General features: G+C 42.2%; 20 non-coding genes across 20 annotated transcripts; all 20 read right to left on the bottom strand.

Annotated features, from left to right (window-relative positions):
• Nucleotides 1–2,227: 2,227 nt before the first annotated feature.
• TRNAW-CCA (transfer RNA tryptophan (anticodon CCA)) lies at nt 2,228–2,299 on the bottom strand. Its single transcript has one exon. It is a non-coding gene; the product is annotated as a tRNA-Trp (tRNA).
• An 854-nt stretch (nt 2,300–3,153) lies between these two features.
• On the bottom strand, nt 3,154–3,235 carry TRNAL-AAG (transfer RNA leucine (anticodon AAG)). The gene has a single exon. It is a non-coding gene; the product is annotated as a tRNA-Leu (tRNA).
• Nucleotides 3,236–4,303: 1,068 nt separating this feature from the next.
• Nucleotides 4,304–4,385, bottom strand: TRNAL-AAG (transfer RNA leucine (anticodon AAG)). The gene has a single exon. It is a non-coding gene; the product is annotated as a tRNA-Leu (tRNA).
• A 721-nt stretch (nt 4,386–5,106) lies between these two features.
• TRNAW-CCA (transfer RNA tryptophan (anticodon CCA)) lies at nt 5,107–5,178 on the bottom strand. Its single transcript has one exon. It is a non-coding gene; the product is annotated as a tRNA-Trp (tRNA).
• Nucleotides 5,179–6,921: 1,743 nt separating this feature from the next.
• Nucleotides 6,922–6,993, bottom strand: TRNAW-CCA (transfer RNA tryptophan (anticodon CCA)). The gene has a single exon. It is a non-coding gene; the product is annotated as a tRNA-Trp (tRNA).
• Nucleotides 6,994–9,004: 2,011 nt separating this feature from the next.
• On the bottom strand, nt 9,005–9,086 carry TRNAL-AAG (transfer RNA leucine (anticodon AAG)). Its single transcript has one exon. It is a non-coding gene; the product is annotated as a tRNA-Leu (tRNA).
• Nucleotides 9,087–10,819: 1,733 nt separating this feature from the next.
• On the bottom strand, nt 10,820–10,901 carry TRNAL-AAG (transfer RNA leucine (anticodon AAG)). The gene has a single exon. It is a non-coding gene; the product is annotated as a tRNA-Leu (tRNA).
• Nucleotides 10,902–12,044: 1,143 nt separating this feature from the next.
• Nucleotides 12,045–12,126, bottom strand: TRNAL-AAG (transfer RNA leucine (anticodon AAG)). The gene has a single exon. It is a non-coding gene; the product is annotated as a tRNA-Leu (tRNA).
• Nucleotides 12,127–12,857: 731 nt separating this feature from the next.
• TRNAW-CCA (transfer RNA tryptophan (anticodon CCA)) lies at nt 12,858–12,929 on the bottom strand. Its single transcript has one exon. It is a non-coding gene; the product is annotated as a tRNA-Trp (tRNA).
• Nucleotides 12,930–13,785: 856 nt separating this feature from the next.
• TRNAL-AAG (transfer RNA leucine (anticodon AAG)) lies at nt 13,786–13,867 on the bottom strand. The gene has a single exon. It is a non-coding gene; the product is annotated as a tRNA-Leu (tRNA).
• Nucleotides 13,868–16,488: 2,621 nt separating this feature from the next.
• On the bottom strand, nt 16,489–16,560 carry TRNAW-CCA (transfer RNA tryptophan (anticodon CCA)). The gene has a single exon. It is a non-coding gene; the product is annotated as a tRNA-Trp (tRNA).
• A 1,743-nt stretch (nt 16,561–18,303) lies between these two features.
• On the bottom strand, nt 18,304–18,375 carry TRNAW-CCA (transfer RNA tryptophan (anticodon CCA)). The gene has a single exon. It is a non-coding gene; the product is annotated as a tRNA-Trp (tRNA).
• An 855-nt stretch (nt 18,376–19,230) lies between these two features.
• Nucleotides 19,231–19,312, bottom strand: TRNAL-AAG (transfer RNA leucine (anticodon AAG)). The gene has a single exon. It is a non-coding gene; the product is annotated as a tRNA-Leu (tRNA).
• A 1,733-nt stretch (nt 19,313–21,045) lies between these two features.
• On the bottom strand, nt 21,046–21,127 carry TRNAL-AAG (transfer RNA leucine (anticodon AAG)). Its single transcript has one exon. It is a non-coding gene; the product is annotated as a tRNA-Leu (tRNA).
• A 730-nt stretch (nt 21,128–21,857) lies between these two features.
• TRNAW-CCA (transfer RNA tryptophan (anticodon CCA)) lies at nt 21,858–21,929 on the bottom strand. Its single transcript has one exon. It is a non-coding gene; the product is annotated as a tRNA-Trp (tRNA).
• An 855-nt stretch (nt 21,930–22,784) lies between these two features.
• Nucleotides 22,785–22,866, bottom strand: TRNAL-AAG (transfer RNA leucine (anticodon AAG)). Its single transcript has one exon. It is a non-coding gene; the product is annotated as a tRNA-Leu (tRNA).
• Nucleotides 22,867–23,671: 805 nt separating this feature from the next.
• Nucleotides 23,672–23,743, bottom strand: TRNAW-CCA (transfer RNA tryptophan (anticodon CCA)). The gene has a single exon. It is a non-coding gene; the product is annotated as a tRNA-Trp (tRNA).
• Nucleotides 23,744–24,606: 863 nt separating this feature from the next.
• Nucleotides 24,607–24,688, bottom strand: TRNAL-AAG (transfer RNA leucine (anticodon AAG)). Its single transcript has one exon. It is a non-coding gene; the product is annotated as a tRNA-Leu (tRNA).
• Nucleotides 24,689–25,418: 730 nt separating this feature from the next.
• TRNAW-CCA (transfer RNA tryptophan (anticodon CCA)) lies at nt 25,419–25,490 on the bottom strand. The gene has a single exon. It is a non-coding gene; the product is annotated as a tRNA-Trp (tRNA).
• Nucleotides 25,491–26,346: 856 nt separating this feature from the next.
• Nucleotides 26,347–26,428, bottom strand: TRNAL-AAG (transfer RNA leucine (anticodon AAG)). The gene has a single exon. It is a non-coding gene; the product is annotated as a tRNA-Leu (tRNA).
• Between the last annotated feature and the right edge of the window lie 488 nt (nt 26,429–26,916).

The raw sequence follows: 26,916 nt of genomic DNA, 5'->3' as shown, positions 1-26,916 counted from the left end.
GAAAGAGTTTAAAGCGCAAGTTCCTCATGTTACATTCAGGTGAAATCTGCTAGCGTGTCAAATGACCACCAACAGGTGCAAACAAAAGATAACAATTCAACACCAGCATAGGGAAAGTGCTGTCCTCCAGTATTCAGCATTCAAATGCTGCCTCTAGGAAATCGATTCATTAACCTGTTTTGACAAAAAGGGAGTAAAGCAAAAAAAAGGAGGAACCCATAAAATGACACGCTAAAGGAACAGGGGGACTCTATTTTTGGTTCCCGACTCCTAGTTTAAAATCCACAGGATTCATTTGAAACAATCAGGAATCCTGCAGCATGTCAAATCTACCTACTGTAGATGAGCAGGACTTTTCCCGTTTTGACCATCAACATAATGAAATAACGCAAGTACGGGATATATGGATTATATATGCTAAGCCTGCTTTTTATCCAACTCTGGTATGACAAGAGATCTGTGCTTACTCTTCTCCAAAGCAAAAGCAGCATGACCCTGACGTGATTTGAACACACAACCTTCTGATCAGGAGTCCGACGCGCTACAGTTGCGCCACGAGGTCTCATTGTAAAGGTGAATGTGGTCGTCAACAGAGTAGTCAACAAAGGTAGGTTTTTTCCCCCCACCGACATAAAATTAGATAGATTCTGACAAATTAAATATTCAGCCTAAAGAGGAAAGGAAATAAGTACTTTTCTTTTCACACAATACCACTGTAATTGAAAGCAAAGCCAAACAGAAAGGCACCGCACCAGCTAGCCAGTTTCTGTGTTTGTGGCCATGTGAAGCCATACCGGTTTAATTACATTACAATGGAACATGCAAATGCTGGGGTGAATCGTGCATGGTGTGGAATTCTCCACGTGACTTACTCTTTGCTAGCTTTATATTTAGGACAATTTATGGCCTCTTTCAAGTGAGAAGAAAGATGTTAAATTCTCTTCCTAAAGAAGGTGTTTTATGGAATTCAGTAGATGTATTTGAGGATGGCCTCGATGTTCTTGTGGCAAAGCTGGAAACTATGCCACTTTAGTATCTAAAGTGGGTATTGTAACACAGCTTGTTGATCCAAGGAGAAATCGGAATGCACATATGGAGTTCTAAAGGAATCCTGCTGCCCAATTTGGGGCACAATTGAAAATGACTTCAGGTCTTTCTTTTTTTCCTTTCTCCTTCTTTTGGAACAACAAGGGGAAGAAGGGTGGGTGAAATGTTGAAGCTGAGTCTTCTTTTCATCCTGCATTACTTTTCTAACTTTCTGTGTTACTGTTCCATTTTCAAAGATCAAATGAGTATGAAACAAGTGCATTTCCATGTCCACATAAGTTGCACTCTGTGGCAAATAAGGATGCGGTATTTAAACGGCGTGATACGTTTATTCATCCACAGAAGGCTGGAAGAAAAAAAGAGCCTGATGGCAGCAGTGGGATTCGAACCCACGCCCCCGAAGAGACTGGAGCCTTAATCCAGCGCCTTAGACCGCTCGGCCACGCTACCTGCGCAAAATCCCTGTGGCTGCGTACTCAAAACACGCACGCCATTTGGGAGCGTTCTGATCATTTCCTTTTCTTTCTTGTCAAAAGGTTGCAAGTCCCGACAATATCTTTCCACACTCATGCAGCACTGCTGGCGGCATAGGTCATTTAGAACGCCTTCACCTCTACAAGACCGCAAAAACACAAGAAAACTAGATCAATGCTAAAATATTACACATCCCCCTCTATTCATTCTCACACAGAAAGAGTTTAAAGCGCAAGTTCCTCATGTTACATTCAGGTGAAATCTGCTAGCGTGTCAAATGACCACCAACAGGTGCAAACAAAAGATAACAATTCAACACCAGCTTAGGGAAAGTGCTGTCCTCCAGTATTCAGCATTCAAATGCTGCCTCTAGGAAATCGATTCATTAACCTGTTTTGACAAAAAGGGAGTAAAGCAAAAAAAAGGAGGAACCCATAAAATGACACGCTAAAGGAACAGGGGGACTCTATTTTTGGTTCCCGACTCCTAGTTTAAAATCCACAGGATTCATTTGAAACAATCAGGAATCCTGCAGCATGTCAAATCTACCTACTGTAGATGAGCAGGACTTTTCCCGTTTTGACCATCAACATAATGAAATAACGCAAGTACGGGATATATGGATTATATATGCTAAGCCTGCTTTTTATCCAACTCTGGTATGAAAAGAGATCTGTGCTTACTCTTCTCCAAAGCAAAAGCAGCATGACCCCGACGTGATTTGAACACGCAACCTTCTGATCTGGAGTCTGACGCGCTACCGTTGCGCCACGAGGTCTCATTGTAAAGGTCGATGTGGTCGTCAACAGAGTAGTCAACAAAGGTAGGTTTTTCCCCCCCACCGACATAAAATTAGATAGATTCTGACAAATTAAATATTCAGCCTAAAGAGGAAAGAAAATAAGTACTTTTCTTTTCAGCACAATACCACTGTAATTGAAAGCAAAGCCAAACAGAAAGGCACCGCACCAGCTAGCCAGTTTATGTGTTTGTGGCCATGTGAAGCCATACCGGTTTAATTACATTACAATGGAACATGCAAATGCTGGGGTGAATCGTGCATGGTGTGGAATTCTCCACGTGACTTACTCTTTGCTAGCTTTATATTTAGGACAATTTATGGCCTCTTTCAAGTGAGAAGAAAGATGTTAAATTCTCTTCCAAAAGAAGGTGTTTTATGGAATTCAGTAGATGTATTTGAGGATGGCCTCGATGTTCTTGTGGCAAAGCTGGAAACTATGCCACTTTAATATCTAAAGTGGGTATTGTAACACAGCTTGTTGATCCAAGGAGAAATCGGAATGCACATATGGAGTTCTAAAGGAATCCTGCTGCCCAATTTGGGGCACAATTGAAAATGACTTCAGGTCTTTCTTTTTTTCCTTTCTCCTTCTTTTGGAACAACAAGGGGAAGAAGGGTGGGTGAAATGTTGAAGCTGAGTCTTCTTTTCATCCTGCATTACTTTTCTAACTTTCTGTGTTACTGTTCCATTTTCAAAGATCAAATGAGTATGAAACAAGTGCATTTCCATGTCCACATAAGTTGCACGCTGTGGCAAATAAGGATGCGGTATTTAAACGGCGTGATACGTTTATTCATCCACAGAAGGCTGGAAGAAAAAAAGAGCCTGATGGCAGCGGTGGGATTCGAACCCACGCCCCCGAAGAGACTGGAGCCTTAATCCAGCACCTTAGACCGCTCGGCCACGCTACCTGCGCAAAATCCCTGTGGCTGCGTATTCAAAACACGCACGCCATTTGGGAGCGTTCTGATCATTTCCTTTTCTTTCTTGTCAAAAGGTTGCAAGTCCCGACAATATCTTTCCACACTCATGCAGCACTGCTGGCGGCATAGGTCATTTAGAACGCCTTCACCTCTACAAGACCGCAAAAACACAAGAAAACTAGATCAATGCTAAAATATTACACATCCCCCTCTATTTATTCTCACACAGAAAGAGTTTAAAGCGCAAGTTCCTCATGTTACATTCAGGTGAAATCTGCTAGCGTGTCAAATGACCACCAACAGGTGCAAACAAAAGATAACAATTCAACACCAGCATAGGGAAAGTGCTGTCCTCCAGTATTCAGCATTCAAATGCTGCCTCTAGGAAATCGATTCATTAACCTGTTTTGACAAAAAGGGAGTAAAGCAAAAAAAAAGGAGGAACCCATAAAATGACACGCTAAAGGAACAGGGGGACTCTATTTTTGGTTCCCGACTCCTAGTTTAAAATCCACATGATTCATTTGAAACAATCAGGAATCCTGCAGCATGTCAAATCTACCTACTGTAGATGAGCAGGACTTTTCCCGTTTTGACCATCAACATAATGAAATAACGCAAGTACGGGATATATGGATTATATATGCTAAGCCTGCTTTTTATCCAACTCTGGTATGACAAGAGTTCTGTGCTTACTCTTCTCCAAAGCAAGAGCAGCATGACCCCGACGTGATTTGAACACGCAACCTTCTGAGTTGGAGTCAGACGCGCTACCGTTGCACCACGAGATCTCATTGTAAAGATGGATGTGGTCGTCAACAGAGTAGCCAACAAAGGTAGTTTTTTTTCCCCCACCGACATAAAATTAGATCGATTCTGACAAATTAAATATTCAGCCTAAAGAGGAATGTTCCATTTTCAAAGATCAAATGAGTATGAAACAAGTGCATTTCCATGTCCACATAAGTTGCACACTGTGGCAAATAAGGAAGCGGTATTTAAACGGCGTGATACGTTTATTCATCCACAGAAGGCTGGAAGAAAAAAAGAGCCTGATGGCAGCGGTGGGATTCGAACCCACGCCCCCAAAGAGACTGGAGCCTTAATCCAGCGCCTTAGACCGCTCGGCCACGCTACCTGCGCAAAATCCCTGTGGCTGCGTACTCAAAACACGCACGCCATTTGGGAGCGTTCTGATCATTTCCTTTTCTTTCTTGTCAAAAGGTTGCAAGTCCCGACAATATCTTTCCACACTCATGCAGCACTGCTGGCGGCATAGGTCATTTAGAACGCCTTCACCTCTACAAGACCGCAAAAACACAAGAAAACTAGATCAATGCTAAAATATTACACATCCCCCTCTATTTATTCTCACACAGAAAGAGTTTAAAGCGCAAGTTCCTCATGTTACATTCAGGTGAAATCTGCTAGCGTGTCAAATGACCACCAACAGGTGCAAACAAAAGATAACAATTCAACACCAGCATAGGGAAAGTGCTGTCCTCCAGTATTCAGCATTCAAATGCTGCCTCTAGGAAATCGATTCATTAACCTGTTTTGACAAAAAGGGAGTAAAGCAAAAAAAAGGAGGAACCCATAAAATGACACGCTAAAGGAACAGGGGGACTCTATTTTTGGTTCCCGACTCCTAGTTTAAAATCCACAGGATTTATTTGAAACAATCAGGAATCCTGCAGCATGTCAAACATACCTACTGTAGATGAGCAGGACTTTTCACGTTTTGACCATCAACATAATGAAATAACGCAAGTACGGGATATATGGATTATATATGCTAAGCCTGCTTTTTATCCAATTCTGGTGTGACAAGAGATCTCTTCTCCAAAGCAAAAGCAGCAAGACCCCGACGTGATTTGAACACGCAACCTTCTGATCTGGAGTCAGACGCGCTACCGTTGCGCCACAAGGTCTCACTGTAAAGGTGGACGTGGTCGTCAACAGAGTAGCCAACAAAGGTAGGTTTTTTTTCCCCCACCGACATAAAATTAGATCGATTCTGACAAATTAAATATTCAGCCTAAAGAGGAATGAAAATAAGTACTTTTCTTTTCAGCACAATACCACTGTAATTGAAGGCAAAGCCAAACAGAAAGGCACCACACCAGCTAGCCAGTTTCTGTGTTTGTGGCCATGTGAAGCTATACCGGTTTAATTACATTACAATGGAACATGCAAATGCTGGGGTGAATCGTGCATGGTGTGGAATTCTCCATGTGACTTACTCTTTGCTAGCTTTATATTTAGGACAATTTATGGCCTCTTTCAAGTGAGAAGAAAGATGTTAAATTCTCTTCCTAAAGAAGGTGTTTTATGGAATTCAGTAGATGTATTTGAGGATGGCCTCGATGTTCTTGTGGCAAAGCTGGAAACTATGCCACTTTAGTATCTAAAGTGGGTATTGTAACACAGCTTGTTGATCCAAGGAGAAATCGGAATGCACATATGGAGTTCTAAAGGAATCCTGCTGCCCAATTTGGGGCACAATTGAAAATGACTTCAGGTCTTTCTTTTTTTCCTTTCTCCTTCTTTTGGAACAACAAGGGGAAGAAGGGTGGGTGAAATGTTGAAGCTGAGTCTTCTTTTCATCCTGCATTACTTTTCTAACTTTCTGTGTTACTGTTCCATTTTCAAAGATCAAATGAGTATGAAACAAGTGCATTTCCATGTCCACATAAGTTGCACGCTGTGGCAAATAAGGAAGCGGTATTTAAACGGCGTGATACATTTATTCATCCACAGAAGGCTGGAAGAAAAAAAGAGCCTGATGGCAGCGGTGGGATTCTAACCCACGCCCCCGAAGAGACTGGAGCCTTAATCCAGCGCCTTAGACCGCTCGGCCACGCTACCTGCGCAAAATCCTTGTGGCTGCGTACTCAAAACACGCACGCCATTTGGGAGCGTTCTGATCATTTCCTTTTCTTTCTTGTCAAAAGGTTGCAAGTCCCGACAATATCTTTCCACACTCATGCAGCACTGCTGGCGGCATAGGTCATTTAGAACGCCTTCACCTCTACAAGACCGCAAAAACACAAGAAAACTAGATCAATGCTAAAATATTACACATCCCCCTCTATTTATTCTCACACAGAAAGAGTTTAACCCCTTAAGGACCAAACTTCTGGAATAAAAGGGAATCATGACATGTCAAACATGTCATGTGTCCTTAAGGGGTTAAAGCGCAAGTTCCTCATGTTACATTCAGGTGAAATCTGCTAGCGTGTCAAATGAACACCAACAGGTGCAAACAAAAGATAACAATTCAACACCAGCATAGGGAAAGTGCTGTCCTCCAGTATTCAGCATTCAAATGCTGCCTCTAGGAAATCGATTCATTAACCTGTTTTGACAAAAAGGGAGTAAAGCAAAAAAAAGGAGGAACCCATAAAATGACACGCTAAAGGAACAGGGGGACTCTATTTTTGGTTCCCGACTCCTAGTTTAAAATCCACAGGATTCATTTGAAACAATCAGGAATCCTGCAGCATGTCAAATCTACCTACTGTAGATGAGCAGGACTTTTCCCGTTTTGACCATCAACATAATGAAATAACGCAAGTACGGGATATATGGATTATATATGCTAAGCCTGCTTTTTATCCAACTCTGGTATGACAAGAGATCTGTGCTTACTCTTCTCCAAAGCAAAAGCAGCATGACCCCGACGTGATTTGAACACGCAACCTTCTGATCTGGAGTCAGACGCGCTACCGTTGCGCCACGAGGTCTCATTGTAAAGGTGGACGTGGACGTGGTCGTCAACAGAGTAGCCAACAAAGGTAGTTTTTTTTCCCCCACCGACATAAAATTAGATCGATTCTGACAAATTAAATATTCAGCCTAAAGAGGAATGTTCCATTTTCAAAGATCAAATGAGTATGAAACAAGTGCATTTCCATGTCCACATAAGTTGCACGCTGTGGCAAATAAGGAAGCGGTATTTAAACGGCGTGATACGTTTATTCATCCACAGAAGGCTGGAAGAAAAAAAGAGCCTGATGGCAGCGGTGGGATTCGAACCTACGCCCCCGAAGAGACTGGAGCCTTAATCCAGCGCCTTAGACCGCTCGGCCACGCTACCTGCGCAAAATCCCTGTGGCTGCGTACTCAAAACACGCACGCCATTTGGGAGCGTTCTGATCATTTCCTTTTCTTTCTTGTCAAAAGGTTGCAAGTCCCGACAATATCTTTCCACACTCATGCAGCACTGCTGGCGGCATAGGTCATTTAGAACGCCTTCACCTCTACAAGACCGCAAAGACACAAGAAAACTAGATCAATGCTAAAATATTACACATCCCCCTCTATTTATTCTCACACAGAAATAGTTTAAAGCGCAAGTTCCTCATGTTACATTCAGGTGAAATCTGCTAGCGTGTCAAATGACCACCAACAGGTGCAAACAAAAGATAACAATTCAACACCAGCATAGGGAAAGTGCTGTCCTCCAGTATTCAGCATTCAAATGCTGCCTCTAGGAAATCGATTCATTAACCTGTTTTGACAAAAAGGGAGTAAAGCAAAAAAAAAGGAGGAACCCATAAAATGACACGCTAAAGGAACAGGGGGACTCTATTTTTGGTTCCCGACTCCTAGTTTAAAATCCACAGGATTCATTTGAAACAATCAGGAATCCTGCAGCATGTCAAATCTACCTACTGTAGATGAGCAGGACTTTTCCCGTTTTGACCATCAACATAATGAAATAACGCAAGTACGGGATATATGGATTATATATGCTAAGCCTGCTTTTTATCCAACTCTGGTATGACAAGAGTTCTGTGCTTACTCTTCTCCAAAGCAAAAGCAGCATGACCCCGACGTGATTTGAACACGCAACCTTCTGAGTTGGAGTCAGTCGCGCTACCGTTGCACCACGAAGTCTCATTGCAAAGTTGGACGTGGTCGTCAACAGAGTAGCCAACAAAGGTAGTTTTTTTTTCCCCCACCGACATAAAATTAGATCGATTCTGACAAATTAAATATTCAGCCTAAAGAGGAATGAAAATAAGTACTTTTCTTTTCAGCACAATACCACTGTAATTGAAGGCAAAGCCAAACAGAAAGGCACCACACCAGCTAGCCAGTTTCTGTGTTTGTGGCCATGTGAAGCTATACCGGTTTAATTACATTACAATGGAACATGCAAATGCTGGGGTGAATCGTGCATGGTGTGGAATTCTCCATGTGACTTACTCTTTGCTAGCTTTATATTTAGGACAATTTATGGCCTCTTTCAAGTGAGAAGAAAGATGTTAAATTCTCTTCCTAAAGAAGGTGTTTTATGGAATTCAGTAGATGTATTTGAGGATGGCCTCGATGTTCTTGTGGCAAAGCTGGAAACTATGCCACTTTAGTATCTAAAGTGGGTATTGTAACACAGCTTGTTGATCCAAGGAGAAATCGGAATGCACATATGGAGTTCTAAAGGAATCCTGCTGCCCAATTTGGGGCACAATTGAAAATGACTTCAGGTCTTTCTTTTTTTCCTTTCTCCTTCTTTTGGAACAACAAGGGGAAGAAGGGTGGGTGAAATGTTGAAGCTGAGTCTTCTTTTCATCCTGCATTACTTTTCTAACTTTCTGTGTTACTGTTCCATTTTCAAAGATCAAATGAGTATGAAACAAGTGCATTTCCATGTCCACATAAGTTGCACGCTGTGGCAAATAAGGAAGCGGTATTTAAACGGCGTGATACATTTATTCATCCACAGAAGGCTGGAAGAAAAAAAGAGCCTGATGGCAGCGGTGGGATTCGAACCCACGCCCCCAAAGAGACTGGAGCCTTAATCCAGCGCCTTAGACCGCTCGGCCACGCTACCTGCGCAAAATCCTTGTGGCTGCGTACTCAAAACACGCACGCCATTTGGGAGCGTTCTGATCATTTCCTTTTCTTTCTTGTCAAAAGGTTGCAAGTCCCGACAATATCTTTCCACACTCATGCAGCACTGCTGGCGGCATAGGTCATTTAGAACGCCTTCACCTCTACAAGACCGCAAAAACACAAGAAAACTAGATCAATGCTAAAATATTACACATCCCCCTCTATTTATTCTCACACAGAAAGAGTTTAACCCCTTAAGGACCAAACTTCTGGAATAAAAGGTAATCATGACATGTCAAACATGTCATGTGTCCTTAAGGGGTTAAAGCGCAAGTTCCTCATGTTACATTCAGGTGAAATCTGCTAGCGTGTCAAATGACCACCAACAGGTGCAAACAAAAGATAACAATTCAACACCAGCATAGGGAAAGTGCTGTCCTCCAGTATTCAGCATTCAAATGCTGCCTCTAGGAAATCGATTCATTAACCTGTTTTGACAAAAAGGGAGTAAAGCAAAAAAAAGGAGGAACCCATAAAATGACACGCTAAAGGAACAGGGGGACTCTATTTTTGGTTCCCGACTCCTAGTTTAAAATCCACAGGATTTATTTGAAACAATCAGGAATCCTGCAGCATGTCAAATCTACCTACTGTAGATGAGCAGGACTTTTCCCGTTTTGACCATCAACATAATGAAATAACGCAAGTACGGGATATATGGATTATATATGCTAAGCCTGCTTTTTATCCAACTCTGGTATGACAAGAGTTCTGTGCTTACTCTTCTCCAAAGCAAAAGCAGCATGACCCTGACGTGATTTGAACACGCAACCTTCTGAGTTGGAGTCAGTCGCGCTACCGTTGCGCCACGAGGTCTCATTGTAAAGGTGAACGTGGTCGTCAACAGAGTAGCCAACAAAGGAAGGTTTTTCCCCCCCCACAGACATAAAATTAGATCGATTCTGACAAATTAAATATTCAGCCTAAAGAGGAATGAAAATAAGTACTTTTCTTTTCAGCACAATACCACTGTAATTGAAGGCAAAGCCAAACAGAAAGGCACCGCACCAGCTAGCCAGTTTCTGTGTTTGTGGCCATGTGAAGCCATACCGGTTTAATTACATTACAATGGAACATGCAAATGCTGGGGTGAATCGTGCATGGTGTGGAATTCTCCATGTGACTTTCTCTTTGCTAGCTTTATATTTAGGACAATTTATGGCCTCTTTCAAGTGAGAAGAAAGATGTTAAATTCTCTTCCTAAAGAAGGTGTTTTATGGAATTCAGTAGATGTATTTGAGGATGGCCTCGATGTTCTTGTGGCAAAGCTGGAAACTATGCCACTTTAGTATCTAAAGTGGGTATTGTAACACAGCTTGTTGATCCAAGGAGAAATCGGAATGCACATATGGAGTTCTAAAGGAATCCTGCTGCCCAATTTGGGGCACAATTGAAAATGACTTCAGGTCTTTCTTTTTTTCCTTTCTCCTTCTTTTGGAACAACAAGGGGAAGAAGGGTGGGTGAAATGTTGAAGCTGAGTCTTCTTTTCATCCTGCATTACTTTTCTAACTTTCTGTGTTACTGTTCCATTTTCAAAGATCAAATGAGTATGAAACAAGTGCATTTCCATGTCCACATAAGTTGCACGCTGTGGCAAATAAGGAAGCGGTATTTAAACGGCGTGATACATTTATTCTTCCACAGAAGGCTGGAAGAAAAAAAGAGCCTGATGGCAGCGGTGGGATTCGAACCCACGCCCCCGAAGAGACTGGAGCCTTAATCCAGCGCCTTAGACCGCTCGGCCACGCTACCTGCGCATAATCCCTGTGGCTGCGTACTCAAAACACGCACGCCATTTGGGAGCGTTCTGATCATTTCCTTTTCTTTCTTGTCAAAAGGTTGCAAGTCCCGACAATATCTTTCCACACTCATGCAGCACTGCTGGCGGCATAGGTCATTTAGAACGCCTTCACCTCTACAAGACCGCAAAAACACAAGAAAACTAGATCAATGCTAAAATATTACACATCCCCCTCTATTTATTCTCACACAGAAAGAGTTTAACCCCTTAAGGACCAAACTTCTGGAATAAAAGGGAATCATGACATGTCAAACATGTCATGTGTCCTTAAGGGGTTAAAGCGCAAGTTCCTCATGTTACATTCAGGTGAAATCTGCTAGCGTGTCAAATGACCACCAACAGGTGCAAACAAAAGATAACAATTCAACACCAGCATAGGGAAAGTGCTGTCCTCCAGTATTCAGCATTCAAATGCTGCCTCTAGGAAATCGATTCATTAACCTGTTTTGACAAAAAGGGAGTAAAGCAAAAAAAAGGAGGAACCCATAAAATGACACGCTAAAGGAACAGGGGGACTCTATTTTTGGTTCCCGACTCCTAGTTTAAAATCCACAGGATTCATTTGAAACAATCAGGAATCCTGCAGCATGTCAAATCTACCTACTGTAGATGAGCAGGACTTTTCCCGTTTTGACCATCAACATAATGAAATAACGCAAGTACGGGATATATGGATTATATATGCTAAGCCTGCTTTTTATCCAACTCTGGTATGACAAGAGATCTGTGCTTACTCTTCTCCAAAGCAAAAGCAGCATGTCCCCGACGTGATTTGAACACGCAACCTTCTGATCTGGAGTCAGACGCGCTAACGTTGCGCCACGAGGTATCATTGTAAAGGTGGACGTGGTCGTCAACAGAGTAGCCAACAAAGGTAGTTTTTTTCCCCCCACCGACATAAAATTAGATCGATTCTGACAAATTAAATATTCAGCCTAAAGAGGAATGTTCCATTTTCAAAGATCAAATGAGTATGAAACAAGTGCATTTCCATGTCCACATAAGTTGCACGCTGTGGCAAATAAGGAAGCGGTATTTAAACGGCGTGATACATTTATTCATCCACAGAAGGCTGGAAGAAAAATAGAGCCTGATGGCAGCGGTGGGATTCGAACCCACGCCCCCGAAGAGACTGGAGCCTTAATCCAGCGCCTTAGACCGCTCGGCCACGCTACCTGCGCAAAATCCCTGTGGATGCGTACTCAAAACTCGCACGCCATTTGGGAGCGTTCTGATCATTTCCTTTTCTTTCTTGTCAAAAGGTTGCAAGTCCCGACAATATCTTTCCACACTCATGCAGCACTGCTGGCGGCATAGGTCATTTAGAACGCCTTCACCTCTACAAGACCGCAAAGACACAAGAAAACTAGATCAATGCTAAAATATTACACATCCCCCTCTATTTATTCTCACACAGAAAGAGTTTAAAGCGCAAGTTCCTCATGTTACATTCAGGTGAAATCTGCTAGCGTGTCAAATGACCACCAACAGGTGCAAACAAAAGATAACAATTCAACACCAGCATAGGGAAAGTGCTGTCCTCCAGTATTCAGCATTCAAATGCTGCCTCTAGGAAATCGATTCATTAACCTGTTTTGACAAAAAGGGAGTAAAGCAAAAAAAAAGGAGGAACCCATAAAATGACACGCTAAAGGAACAGGGGGACTCTATTTTTGGTTCCCGACTCCTAGTTTAAAATCCACAGGATTCATTTGAAACAATCAGGAATCCTGCAGCATGTCAAATCTACCTACTGTAGATGAGCAGGACTTTTCCCGTTTTGACCATCAACATAATGAAATAACGCAAGTACGGGATATATGGATTATATATGCTAAGCCTGCTTTTTATCCAACTCTGGTATGACAAGAGTTCTGTGCTTACTCTTCTCCAAAGCAAAAGCAGCATGACCACGACGTGATTTGAACACGCAACCTTCTGAGTTGGAGTCAGACGCGCTACCGTTGCGCCACGAGGTCTCATTGTAAAGTTGGACGTGGTCGTCAACAGAGTAGCCAACAAAGGTAGGTTTTTTTTTCCCCCACAGACATAAAATTAGATCGATTCTGACAAATTAAATATTCAGCGTAAAGAGGAATGAAAATAAGTACTTTTCTTTTCAGCACAATACCACTGTAATTGAAGGCAAAGCCAAACAGAAAGGCACCACACCAGCTAGCCAGTTTCTGTGTTTGTGGCCATGTGAAGCTATACCGGTTTAATTACATTACAATGGAACATGCAAATGCTGGGGTGAATCGTGCATGGTGTGGAATTCTCCATGTGACTTACTCTTTGCTAGCTTTATATTTAGGACAATTTATGGCCTCTTTCAAGTGAGAAGAAAGATGTTAAATTCTCTTCCTAAAGAAGGTGTTTTATGGAATTCAGTAGATGTATTTGAGGATGGCCTCGATGTTCTTGTGACAATGCTGGAAACTATGCCACTTTAGTATCTAAAGTGGGTATTGTAACACAGCTTGTTGATCCAAGGAGAAATCGGAATGCACATATGGAGTTCTAAAGGAATCCTGCTGCCCAATTTGGGGCACAATTGAAAATGACTTCAGGTCTTTCTTTTTTTCCTTTCTCCTTCTTTTGGAACAACAAGGGGAAGAAGGGTGGGTGAAATGTTGAAGCTGAGTCTTCTTTTCATCCTGCATTACTTTTCTAACTTTCTGTGTTACTGTTCCATTTTCAAAGATCAAATGAGTATGAAACAAGTGCATTTCCATGTCCACATAAGTTGCACGCTGTGGCAAATAAGGAAGCGGTATTTAAACGGCGTGATACATTTATTCATCCACAGAAGGCTGGAAGAAAAAAAGAGCCTGATGGCAGCGGTGGGATTCGAACCCACGCCCCCGAAGAGACTGGAGCCTTAATCCAGCGCCTTAGACCGCTCGGCCACGCTACCTGCGCAAAATCCTTGTGGCTGCGTACTCAAAACACGCACGCCATTTGGGAGCGTTCTGATCATTTCCTTTTCTTTCTTGTCAAAAGGTTGCAAGTCCCGACAATATCTTTCCACACTCATGCAGCACTGCTGGCGGCATAGGTCATTTAGAACGCCTTCACCTCTACAAGACCGCAAAAACACAAGAAAACTAGATCAATGCTAAAATATTAAACATCCCCCTCTATTTATTCTCACACAGAAAGAGTTTAACCCCTTAAGGACCAAACTTCTGGAAAAAAAGGGAATCATGACATGTCAAACATGTCATGTGTCCTTAAGGGGTTAAAGCGCAAGTTCCTCATGTTACATTCAGGTGAAATCTGCTAGCGTGTCAAATGACCACCAACAGGTGCAAACAAAAGATAACAATTCAACACCAGCATAGGGAAAGTGCTGTCCTCCAGTATTCAGCATTCAAATGCTGCCTCTAGGAAATCGATTCATTAACCTGTTTTGACAAAAAGGGAGTAAAGCAAAAAAAAGGAGGAACCCATAAAATGACACGCTAAAAGAACAGGGGGACTCTATTTTTGGTTCCCGACTCCTATTTTAAAATCCACACGATTCATTTGAAACAATCAAGAATCCTGCAGCATGCCAAATCTACCTACTGTAGATGAGCAGGACTTTTCCCGTTTTGACCATCAACATAATGAAATAACGCAAGTATGGGATATATGGATTATATATGCTAAGCCTGCTTTTTATCCAACTCTGGTATGACAAGAGTTCTGTGCTTACTCTTCTCCAAAGCAAAAGCAGCATGACCACGACGTGATTTGAACACGCAACCTTCTGAGTTGGAGCAGTCGCGCTACCGTTGCGCCACAAGGTCTCATTGTAAAGTTGGACGTGGTCGTCAACAGAGTAGCCAACAAAGGTAGGTTTTTTTTTCCCCCACAGACATAAAATTAGATCGATTCTGACAAATTAAATATTCAGCGTAAAGAGGAATGAAAATAAGTACTTTTCTTTTCAGCACAATACCACTGTAATTGAAGGCAAAGCCAAACAGAAAGGCACCACACCAGCTAGCCAGTTTCTGTGTTTGTGGCCATGTGAAGCTATACCGGTTTAATTACATTACAATGGAACATGCAAATGCTGGGGTGAATCGTGCATGGTGTGGAATTCTCCATGTGACTTACTCTTTGCTAGCTTTATATTTAGGACAATTTATGGCCTCTTTCAAGTGAGAAGAAAGATGTTAAATTCTCTTCCTAAAGAAGGTGTTTTATGGAATTCAGTAGATGTATTTGAGGATGGCCTCGATGTTCTTGTGACAATGCTGGAAACTATGCCACTTTAGTATCTAAAGTGGGTATTGTAACACAGCTTGTTGATCCAAGGAGAAATCGGAATGCACATATGGAGTTCTAAAGGAATCCTGCTGCCCAATTTGGGGCACAATTGAAAATGACTTCAGGTCTTTCTTTTTTTCCTTTCTCCTTCTTTTGGAACAACAAGGGGAAGAAGGGTGGGTGAAATGTTGAAGCTGAGTCTTCTTTTCATCCTGCATTACTTTTCTAACTTTCTGTGTTACTGTTCCATTTTCAAAGATCAAATGAGTATGAAACAAGTGCATTTCCATGTCCACATAAGTTGCACGCTGTGGCAAATAAGGAAGCGGTATTTAAACGGCGTGATACATTTATTCATCCACAGAAGGCTGGAAGAAAAATAGAGCCTGATGGCAGCGGTGGGATTCGAACCCATGCCCCCGAAGAGACTGGAGCCTTAATCCAGCGCCTTAGACCGCTCGGCCACGCTACCTGCGCAAAATCCTTGTGGCTGCGTACTCAAAACACGCACGCCATTTGGGAGCGTTCTGATCATTTCCTTTTCTTTCTTGTCAAAAGGTTGCAAGTCCCGACAATATCTTTCCACACTCATGCAGCACTGCTGGCGGCATAGGTCATTTAGAACGCCTTCACCTCTACAAGACCGCAAAAACACAAGAAAACTAGATCAATGCTAAAATATTACACATCCCCCTCTATTTATTCTCACACAGAAAGAGTTTAACCCCTTAAGGACCAAACTTCTGGAATAAAAGGGAATCATGACATGTCAAACATGTCATGTGTCCTTAAGGGGTTAAAGCGCAAGTTCCTCATGTTACATTCAGGTGAAATCTGCTAGCGTGTCAAATGACCACCAACAGGTGCAAACAAAAGATAACAATTCAACACCAGCATAGGGAAAGTGCTGTCCTCCAGTATTCAGCATTCAAATGCTGCCTCTAGGAAATCGATTCATTAACCTGTTTTGACAAAAAGGGAGTAAAGCAAAAAAAAGGAGGAACCCATAAAATGACACGCTAAAGGAACAGGGGGACTCTATTTTTGGTTCCCGACTCCTAGTTTAAAATCCACAGGATTCATTTGAAACAATCAGGAATCCTGCAGCATGTCAAATCTACCTACTGTAGATGAGCATGACTTTTCCCGTTTTGACCATCAACATAATGAAATAACGCAAGTACGGGATATATGGATTATATATGCTAAGCCTGCTTTTTATCCAACTCTGGTATGACAAGAGATCTGTGCTTACTCTTCTCCAAAGCAAAAGCAGCATGACCCCGACGTGATTTGAACACGCAACCTTCTGATCTGGAGTCAGACGCGCTACCGTTGCGCCACGAGGTCTCATTGTAAAGGTGAATGTGGTCGTCAACAGAGTAGCCAACAAAGGAAGGTTTTTTCCCCGCCACAGACATAAAATTAGATCGATTCTGACAAATTAAATATTCAGCCTAAAGAGGAATGAAAATAAGTACTTTTCTTTTCAGCACAATACCACTGTAATTGAAGGCAAAGCCAAACAGAAAGGCACCGCACCAGCTAGCCAGTTTCTGTGTTTGTGGCCATGTGAAGCCATACCGGTTTAATTACATTACAATGGAACATGCAAATGCTGGGGTGAATCGTGCATGGTGTGGAATTCTCCATGTGACTTACTCTTTGCTAGCTTTATATTTAGGACAATTTATGGCCTGTTTCAAGTGAGAAGAAAGATGTTAAATTCTCTTCCTAAAGAAGGTGTTTTATGGAATTCAGTAGATGTATTTGAGGATGGCCTCGATGTTCTTGTGGCAAAGCTGGAAACTATGCCACTTTAGTATCTAAAGTGGGTATTGCAACACAGCTTGTTGATCCAAGGAGAAATCGGAATGCACATACGGAGTTCTAAAGGAATCCTGCTGCCCAATTTGGGGCACAATTGAAAATGACTTCAGGTCTTTCTTTTTTTCCTTTCTCCTTCTTTTGGAACAACAAGGGGAAGAAGGGTGGGTGAAATGTTGAAGCTGAGTCTTCTTTTCATCCTGCATTACTTTTCTAACTTTCTGTGTTACTGTTCCATTTTCAAAGATCAAATGAGTATGAAACAAGTGCATTTCCATGTCCACATAAGTTGCACGCTGTGGCAAATAAGGAAGCGGTATTTAAACGGCGTGATACATTTATTCATCCACAGAAGGCTGGAAGAAAAATAGAGCCTGATGGCAGCGGTGGGATTCGAACCCACGCCCCCGAAGAGACTGGAGACTTAATCCAGCGCCTTAGACCGCTCGGCCACGCTACCTGCGCAAAATCCTAGTGGCTGCGTACTCAAAACACGCACGCCATTTGGGAGCGTTCTGATCATTTCCTTTTCTTTCTTGTCAAAAGTTTGCAAGTCCCGACAATATCTTTCCACACTCATGCAGCACTGCTGGCGGCATAGGTCATTTAGAACGCCTTCACCTCTACAAGACCGCAAAAACACAAGAAAACTAGATCAATGCTAAAATATTACACATCCCCCTCTATTTATTCTCACACAGAAAGAGTTTAACCCCTTAAGGACCAAACTTCTGGAATAAAAGGGAATCATGACATGTCAAACATGTCATGTGTCCTTAAGGGGTTAAAGCGCAAGTTCCTCATGTTACATTCAGGTGAAATCTGCTAGCATGTCAAATGACCACCAACAGGTGCAAACAAAAGATAACAATTCAACACCAGCATAGGGAAAGTGCTGTCCTCCAGTATTCAGCATTCAAATGCTGCCTCTAGGAAATCGATTCATTAACCTGTTTTGACAAAAAGGGAGTAAAGCAAAAAAAAGGAGGAACCCATAAAATGACACGCTAAAGGAACAGGGGGACTCTATATTTGGTTCCCGACTCCTAGTTTAAAATCCACAGGATTCATTTGAAAAAATCAGGAATCCTGCAGCATGTCAAATCTACCTACTGTAGATGAGCAGGACTTTTCCCGTTTTGACCATCAACATAATGAAATAACGCAAGTACGGGATATATGGATTATATATGCTAAGCCTGCTTTTTATCCAACTCTGGTATGACAAGAGATCTGTGCTTACTCTTCTCCAAAGCAAAAGCAGCATGACCCCGACGTGATTTGAACACGCAACCATCTGATCTGGAGTCAGACGCGCTACCGTTGCGCCACGAAGTCTCATTGTAAAGGTGAACGTGGTCGTCAACAGAGTAGCCAACAAAGGAAGGTTTTTTTCCCCCCACAGACATAAAATTAGATCGATTCTGACAAATTAAATATTTAGCCTAAAGAGGAATGAAAATAAGTACTTTTCTTTTCAGCACAATACCACTGTAATTGAAGGCAAAGCCAAACAGAAAGGCACCGCACCAGCTAGCCAGTTTCTGTGTTTGTGGCCATGTGAAGCCATACCGGTTTAATTACATTACAATGGAACATGCAAATGCTGGGGTGAATCGTGCATGGTGTGGAATTCTCCATGTGACTTACTCTTTGCTAGCTTCATATTTAGGACAATTTATGGCCTCTTTCAAGTGAGAAGAAAGATGTTAAATTATCTTCCTAAAGAAGGTGTTTTATGGCATTCAGTAGATGTATTTGAGGATGGCCTCGATGTTCTTGTGGCAAAGCTGGAAACTATGCCACTTTAGTATCTAAAGTGGGTATTGTAACACAGCTTGTTGATCCAAGGAGAAATCGGAATGCACATATGGAGTTCTAAAGGAATCCTGCTGCCCAATTTGGGGCACAATTGAAAATGACTTCAGGTCTTTCTTTTTTTCCTTTCTCCTTCTTTTGGAACAACAAGGGGAAGAAGGGTGGGTGAAATGTTGAAGCTGAGTCTTCTTTTCATCCTGCATTACTTTTCTAACTTTCTGTGTTACTGTTCCATTTTCAAAGATCAAATGAGTATGAAACAAGTGCATTTCCATGTCCACATAAGTTGCACGCTGTGGCAAATAAGGAAGCGGTATTTAAACGGCGTGATACATTTATTCATCCACAGAAGGCTGGAAGAAAAAAAGAGCCTGATGGCAGCGGTGGGATTCGAACCCACGCCCCCGAAGAGACTGGAGCCTTAATCCAGCGCCTTAGACCGCTCGGCCACGCTACCTGCGCAAAATCCTTGTGGCTGCGTACTCAAAACACGCACGCCATTTGGGAGCGTTCTGATCATTTCCTTTTCTTTCTTGTCAAAAGGTTGCAAGTCCCGACAATATCTTTCCACACTCATGCAGCACTGCTGGCGGCATAGGTCATTTAGAACGCCTTCACCTCTACAAGACCGCAAAAACACAAGAAAACTAGATCAATGCTAAAATATTAAACATCCCCCTCTATTTATTCTCACACAGAAAGAGTTTAACCCCTTAAGGACCAAACTTCTGGAATAAAAGGGAATCATGACATGTCAAACATGTCATGTGTCCTTAAGGGGTTAAAGCGCAAGTTCCTCATGTTACATTCAGGTGAAATCTGCTAGCGTGTCAAATGACCACCAACAGGTGCAAACAAAAGATAACAATTCAACACCAGCATAGGGAAAGTGCTGTCCTCCAGTATTCAGCATTCAAATGCTGCCTCTAGGAAATCGATTCATTAACCTGTTTTGACAAAAAGGGAGTAAAGCAAAAAAAAGGAGGAACCCATAAAATGACACGCTAAAAGAACAGGGGGACTCTATTTTTGGTTCCCGACTCCTAGTTTAAAATCCACACGATTCATTTGAAACAATCAAGAATCCTGCAGCATGCCAAATCTACCTACTGTAGATGAGCAGGACTTTTCCCGTTTTGACCATCAACATAATGAAATAACGCAAGTATGGGATATATGGATTATATATGCTAAGCCTGCTTTTTATCCAACTCTGGTATGACAAGAGATCTGTGCTTACTCTTCTCCAAAGCAAAAGCAGCATGATCCCGACGTGATTTGAACACGCAACCTTCTGATCTGGAGTCAGACACGCTACCGTTGCGCCACGAGGTCTCATTGTAAAAGTGGACGTGGTCGTCAACAGAGTAGACAACAAAGGTAGTTTTTTTTCCCCCACCGACATAAAATTAGATCGATTCTGACAAATTAAATATTCAGCCTAAAGAGGAATGAAAATAAGTACTTTTCTTTTCAGCACAATACCACTGTAATTGAAGGCAAAGCCAAACAGAAAGGCACCGCACCAGCTAGCCAGTTTCTGTGTTTGTGGCCATGTGAAGCCATACCGGTTTAATTACATTACAATGGAACATGCAAATGCTGGGGTGAATCGTGCATGGTGTGGAATTCTCCACGTGACTTACTCTTTGCTAGCTTTATATTTAGGACAATTTATGGCCTCTTTCAAGTGAGAAGAAAGATGTTAAATTCTCTTCCTAAAGAAGGTGTTTTATGGAATTCAGTAGATGTATTTGAGGATGGCCTCGATGTTCTTGTGGCAAAGCTGGAAACTATGCCACTTTAGTATCTAAAGTGGGTATTGTAACACAGCTTGTTGATCCAAGGAGAAATCGGAATGCACATATGGAGTTCTAAAGGAATCCTGCTGCCCATTTTGGGGCACAATTGAAAATGACTTCAGGTCTTTTTTTTTTTTTTTTTCTCCTTCTTTTGGAACAACAAGGGAAAGAAGGGTGGGTGAAATGTTGAAGCTGAGTCTTCTTTTCATCCTGCATTACTTTTCTAACTTTCTGTGTTACTGTTCCATTTTCAAAGATCAAATGAGTATGAAACAAGTGCATTTCCATGTCCACATAAGTTGCACGCTGTGGCAAATAAGGAAGCGGTATTTAAACGGCGTGATACGTTTATTCATCCACTGAAGGCTGGAAGAAAAAAAGAGCCTGATGGCAACGGTGGGATTCGAACCCACGCCCCCGAAGAGACTGGAGCCTTAATCCAGCGCCTTAGACCGCTCGGCCACGCTACCTGCGCAAAATCCCTGTGGCTGCGTACTCAAAACACGCACGCCATTTGGGAGCGTTCTGATCATTTCCTTTTCTTTCTTGTCAAAAGGTTGCAAGTCCCGACAATATCTTTCCACACTCATGCAGCACTGCTGGCGGCATAGGTCATTTAGAACGCCTTCACCTCTACAAGACTGCAAAAACACAAGAAAACTAGATCAATGCTAAAATATTACACATCCCCCTCTATTTATTCTCACACAGAAAGAGTTTAAAGCGCAAGTTCCTCATGTTACATTCAGGTGAAATCTGCTAGCGTGTCAAATGACCACCAACAGGTGCAAACAAAAGATAACAATTCAACACCAGCATAGGGAAAGTGCTGTCCTCCAGTATTCAGCATTCAAATGCTGCCTCTAGGAAATCGATTCATTAACCTGTTTTGACAAAAAGGGAGTAAAGCAAAAAAAAGGAGGAACCCATAAAATGACACGCTAAAGGAACAGGGGGACTCTATTTTTGGTTCCCGACTCCTAGTTTAAAATCCACAGGATTCATTTGAAACAATCAGGAATCCTGCAGCATGTCAAATCTACCTACTGTAGATGAGCAGGACTTTTCCCGTTTTGACCATCAACATAATGAAATAACGCAAGTACGGGATATATGGATTATATATGCTAAGCCTGCTTTTTATCCAACTCTGGTATGACAAGAGATCTGTGCTTACTCTTCTCCAAAGCAAAAGCAGCATGACCCCGACGTGATTTGAACACGCAACCTTCTGATCTGGAGTCAGACGCGCTACCGTTGCGCAACGAGGTCTCATTGTAAAGGAGAACGTGGTCGTCAACAGAGTAGCCAACAAAGGAAGGTTTTTTTCCCCCCACAGACATAAAATTAGATCGATTCTGACAAATTAAATATTCAGCCTAAAGAGGAATGAAAATAAGTACTTTTCTTTTCAGCACAATACCACTGTAATTGAAGGCAAAGCCAAACAGAAAGGCACCGCACCAGCTAGCCAGTTTCTGTGTTTGTGGCCATGTGAAGCCATACCGGTTTAATTACATTACAATGGAACATGCAAATGCTGGGGTGAATCGTGCATGGTGTGGAATTCTCCATGTGACTTACTCTTTGCTAGCTTTATATTTAGGACAATTTATGGCCTCTTTCAAGTGAGAAGAAAGATGTTAAATTCTCTTCCTAAAGAAGGTGTTTTATGGAATTCAGTAGATGTATTTGAGGATGGCCTCGATGTTCTTGTGGCAAAGCTGGAAACTATGCCACTTTAGTATCTAAAGTGGGTATTGTAACACAGCTTGTTGATCCAAGGAGAAATCGGAATGCACATATGGAGTTCTAAAGGAATCCTGCTGCCCAATTTGGGGCACAATTGAAAATGACTTCAGGTCTTTCTTTTTTTCCTTTCTCCTTCTTTTGGAACAACAAGGGGAAGAAGGGTGGGTGAAATGTTGAAGCTGAGTCTTCTTTTCATCCTGCATTACTTTTCTAACTTTCTGTGTTACTGTTCCATTTTCAAAGATCAAATGAGTATGAAACAAGTGCATTTCCATGTCCACATAAGTTGCACGCTGTGGCAAATAAGGAAGCGGTATTTAAACGGCGTGATACATTTATTCATCCAGAGAAGGCTGGAAGAAAAAAAGAGCCTGATGGCAGCGGTGGGATTCGAACCCACGCCCCCGAAGAGACTGGAGCCTTAATCCAGCGCCTTAGACCGCTCGGCCACGCTACCTGCGCAAAATCCTTGTGGCTGCGTACTCAAAACACGCACGCCATTTGGGAGCGTTCTGATCATTTCCTTTTCTTTCTTGTCAAAAGGTTGCAAGTCCCGACAATATCTTTCCACACTCATGCAGCACTGCTGGCGGCATAGGTCATTTAGAACGCCTTCACCTCTACAAGACCGCAAAAACACAAGAAAACTAGATCAATGCTAAAATATTACACATCCCCCTCTATTTATTCTCACACAGAAAGAGTTTAACCCCTTAAGGACCAAACTTCTGGAATAAAAGGGAATCATGACATGTCAAACATGTCATGTGTCCTTAAGGGGTTAAAGCGCAAGTTCCTCATGTTACATTCAGGTGAAATCTGCTAGCGTGTCAAATGACCACCAACAGGTGCAAACAAAAGATAACAATTCAACACCAGCATAGGGAAAGTGCTGTCCTCCAGTATTCAGCATTCAAATGCTGCCTCTAGGAAATCGATTCATTAACCTGTTTTGACAAAAAGGGAGTAAAGCAAAAAAAGGAGGAACCCATAAAATTACACGCTAAAAGAACAGGGGGACTCTATTTTTGCTTCCCGACTCCTATTTTAAAATCCACACGATTCATTTGAAACAATCAAGAATCCTGCAGCATGCCAAATCTACCTACTGTAGATGAGCAGGACTTTTCCCGTTTTGACCATCAACATAATGAAATAACGCAAGTATGGGATATATGGATTATATATGCTAAGCCTGCTTTTTATCCAACTCTGGTATGACAAGAGATCTGTGCTTACTCTTCTCCAAAGCAAAAGCAGCATGATCCCGACGTGATTTGAACACGCAACCTTCTGATCTGGAGTCAGACGCGCTACCGTTGCGCCACGAGGTCTCACTGTAAAGGTGGACGTGGTCGTCAACAGAGTAGCCAACAAAGGTAGGTTTTTTTTCCCCCCACCGACATAAAATTAGATCGATTCTGACAAATTAAATATTCAGCCTAAAGAGGAATGAAAATAAGTACTTTTCTTTTCAGCACAATACCACTGTAATTGAAGGCAAAGCCAAACAGAAAGGCACTGCACCAGCTAGCCAGTTTCTGTGTTTGTGGCCATGTGAAGCCATACCGGTTTAATTACATTACAATGGAACATGCAAATGCTGGGGTGAATCGTGCATGGTGTGGAATTCTCCACGTGACTTACTCTTTGCTAGCTTTATATTTAGGACAATTTATGGCCTCTTTCAAGTGAGAAGAAAGATGTTAAATTCTCTTCCTAAAGAAGGTGTTTTATGGAATTCAGTAGATGTATTTGAGGATGGCCTCGATGTTCTTGTGGCAAAGCTGGAAACTATGCCACTTTAGTATCTAAAGTGGGTATTGTAACACAGCTTGTTGATCCAAGGAGAAATCGGAATGCACATATGGAGTTCTAAAGGAATCCTGCTGCCCATTTTGGGGCACAATTGAAAATGACTTCAGGTCTTTTTTTTTCTTTTTTTCCTTTCTCCTTCTTTTGGAACAACAAGGGGAAGAAGGGTGGGTGAAATGTTGAAGCTGAGTCTTCTTTTCATCCTGCATTACTTTTCTAACTTTCTGTGTTACTGTTCCATTTTCAAAGATCAAATGAGTATGAAACAAGTGCATTTCCATGTCCACATAAGTTGCACGCTGTGGCAAATAAGGAAGCGGTATTTAAACGGCGTGATACGTTTATTCATCCACAGAAGGCTGGAAGAAAAAAAAGAGCCTGATGGCAGCGGTGGGATTCGAACCCACGCCCCCAAAGAGACTGGAGCCTTAATCCAGCGCCTTAGACCGCTCGGCCACGCTACCTGCGCAAAATCCCTGTGGCTGCGTACTCAAAACACGCACGCCATTTGGGAGCGTTCTGATCATTTCCTTTTCTTTCTTGTCAAAAGGTTGCAAGTCCCGACAATATCTTTCCACACTCATGCAGCACTGCTGGCGGCATAGGTCATTTAGAACGCCTTCACCTCTACAAGACCGCAAAAACACAAGAAAACTAGATCAATGCTAAAATATTACACATCCCCCTCTATTTATTCTCACACAGAAAGAGTTTAAAGCGCAAGTTCCTCATGTTACATTCAGGTGAAATCTGCTAGCGTGTCAAATGACCACCAACAGGTGTAAACAAAAGATAACAATTCAACACCAGCATAGGGAAAGTGCTGTCCTCCAGTATTCAGCATTCAAATGCTGCCTCTAGGAAATCGATTCATTAACCTGTTTTGACAAAAAGGGAGTAAAGCAAAAAAAAGGAGGAACCCATAAAATGACACGCTAAAGGAACAGGGGGACTCTATTTTTGGTTCCCGACTCCTAGTTTAAAATCCACAGGATTCATTTGAAACAATCAGGAATCCTGCAGCATGTCAAATCTACCTACTGTAGATGAGCAGGACTTTTCCCGTTTTGACCATCAACATAATGAAATAACGCAAGTACGGGATATATGGATTATATATGCTAAGCCTGCTTTTTATCCAACTCTGGTATGACAAGAGATCTGTGCTTACTCTTCTCCAAAGTAAAAGCAGCATGACCCCGACGTGATTTGAACACGCAACCTTCTGATCTGGAGTCAGACGCGCTACCGTTGCGCCACAAGGTCTCATTGTAAAGGTGGACGTGGTCGTCAACAGAGTAGCCAACAAAGGTAGGTTTTTTTTCCCCCACCGACATAAAATTAGATCGATTCTGACAAATTAAATATTCAGCCTAAAGAGGAATGAAAATAAGTACTTTTCTTTTCAGCACAATACCACTGTAATTGAAGGCAAAGCCAAACAGAAAGGCACTGCACCAGCTAGCCAGTTTCTGTGTTTGTGGCCATGTGAAGCCATACCGGTTTAATTACATTACAATGGAACATGCAAATGCTGGGGTGAATCGTGCATGGTGTGGAATTCTCCACGTTACTTACTCTTTGCTAGCTTTATATTTAGGACAATTTATGGTCTCTTTCAAGTTAGAAGAAAGATGTTAAATTCTCTTCCTAAAGAAGGTGTTTTATGGAATTCAGTAGATGTATTTGAGGATGGCCTCGATGTTCTTGTGGCAAAGCTGGAAACTATGCCACTTTAGTATCTAAAGTGGGTATTGTAGCACAGCTTGTTGATCCAAGGAGAAATCGGAATGCACATATGGAGTTCTAAAGGAATCCTGCTGCCCAATTTGGGGCACAATTGAAAATGACTTCAGGTCTTTCTTTTTTTCCTTTCTCCTTCTTTTGGAACAACAAGGGGAAGAAGGGTGGGTGAAATGTTGAAGCTGAGTCTTCTTTTCATCCTGCATTACTTTTCTAACTTTCTGTGTTACTGTTCCATTTTCAAAGATCAAATGAGTATGAAACAAGTGCATTTCCATGTCCACATAAGTTGCACGCTGTGGCAAATAAGGAAGCGGTATTTAAACGGCGTGATACGTTTATTCATCCACAGAAGGCTGGAAGAAAAAAAAGAGCCTGATGGCAGCGGTGGGATTCGAACCCACGCCCCCAAAGAGACTGGAGCCTTAATCCAGCGCCTTAGACCGCTCGGCCACGCTACCTGCGCAAAATCCCTGTGGCTGCGTACTCAAAACACGCACGCCATTTGGGAGCGTTCTGATCATTTCCTTTTCTTTCTTGTCAAAAGGTTGCAAGTCCCGACAATATCTTTCCACACTCATGCAGCACTGCTGGCGGCATAGGTCATTTAGAACGCCTTCACCTCTACAAGACCGCAAAAACACAAGAAAACTAGATCAATGCTAAAATATTACACATCCCCCTCTATTTATTCTCACACAGAAAGAGTTTAAAGCGCAAGTTCCTCATGTTACATTCAGGTGAAATCTGCTAGCGTGTCAAATGACCACCAACAGGTGTAAACAAAAGATAACAATTCAACACCAGCATAGGGAAAGTGCTGTCCTCCAGTATTCAGCATTCAAATGCTGCCTCTAGGAAATCGATTCATTAACCTGTTTTGACAAAAAGGGAGTAAAGCAAAAAAAAGGAGGAACCCATAAAATGACACGCTAAAGGAACAGGGGGA

Source organism: Pelobates fuscus, chromosome 3 (assembly GCF_036172605.1).
Source record: "Pelobates fuscus isolate aPelFus1 chromosome 3, aPelFus1.pri, whole genome shotgun sequence".
In the NCBI taxonomy this organism is placed as follows: Eukaryota; Metazoa; Chordata; class Amphibia; order Anura; family Pelobatidae; genus Pelobates; species Pelobates fuscus.
This window is presented reverse-complemented; position numbering and strand designations above follow the sequence as displayed.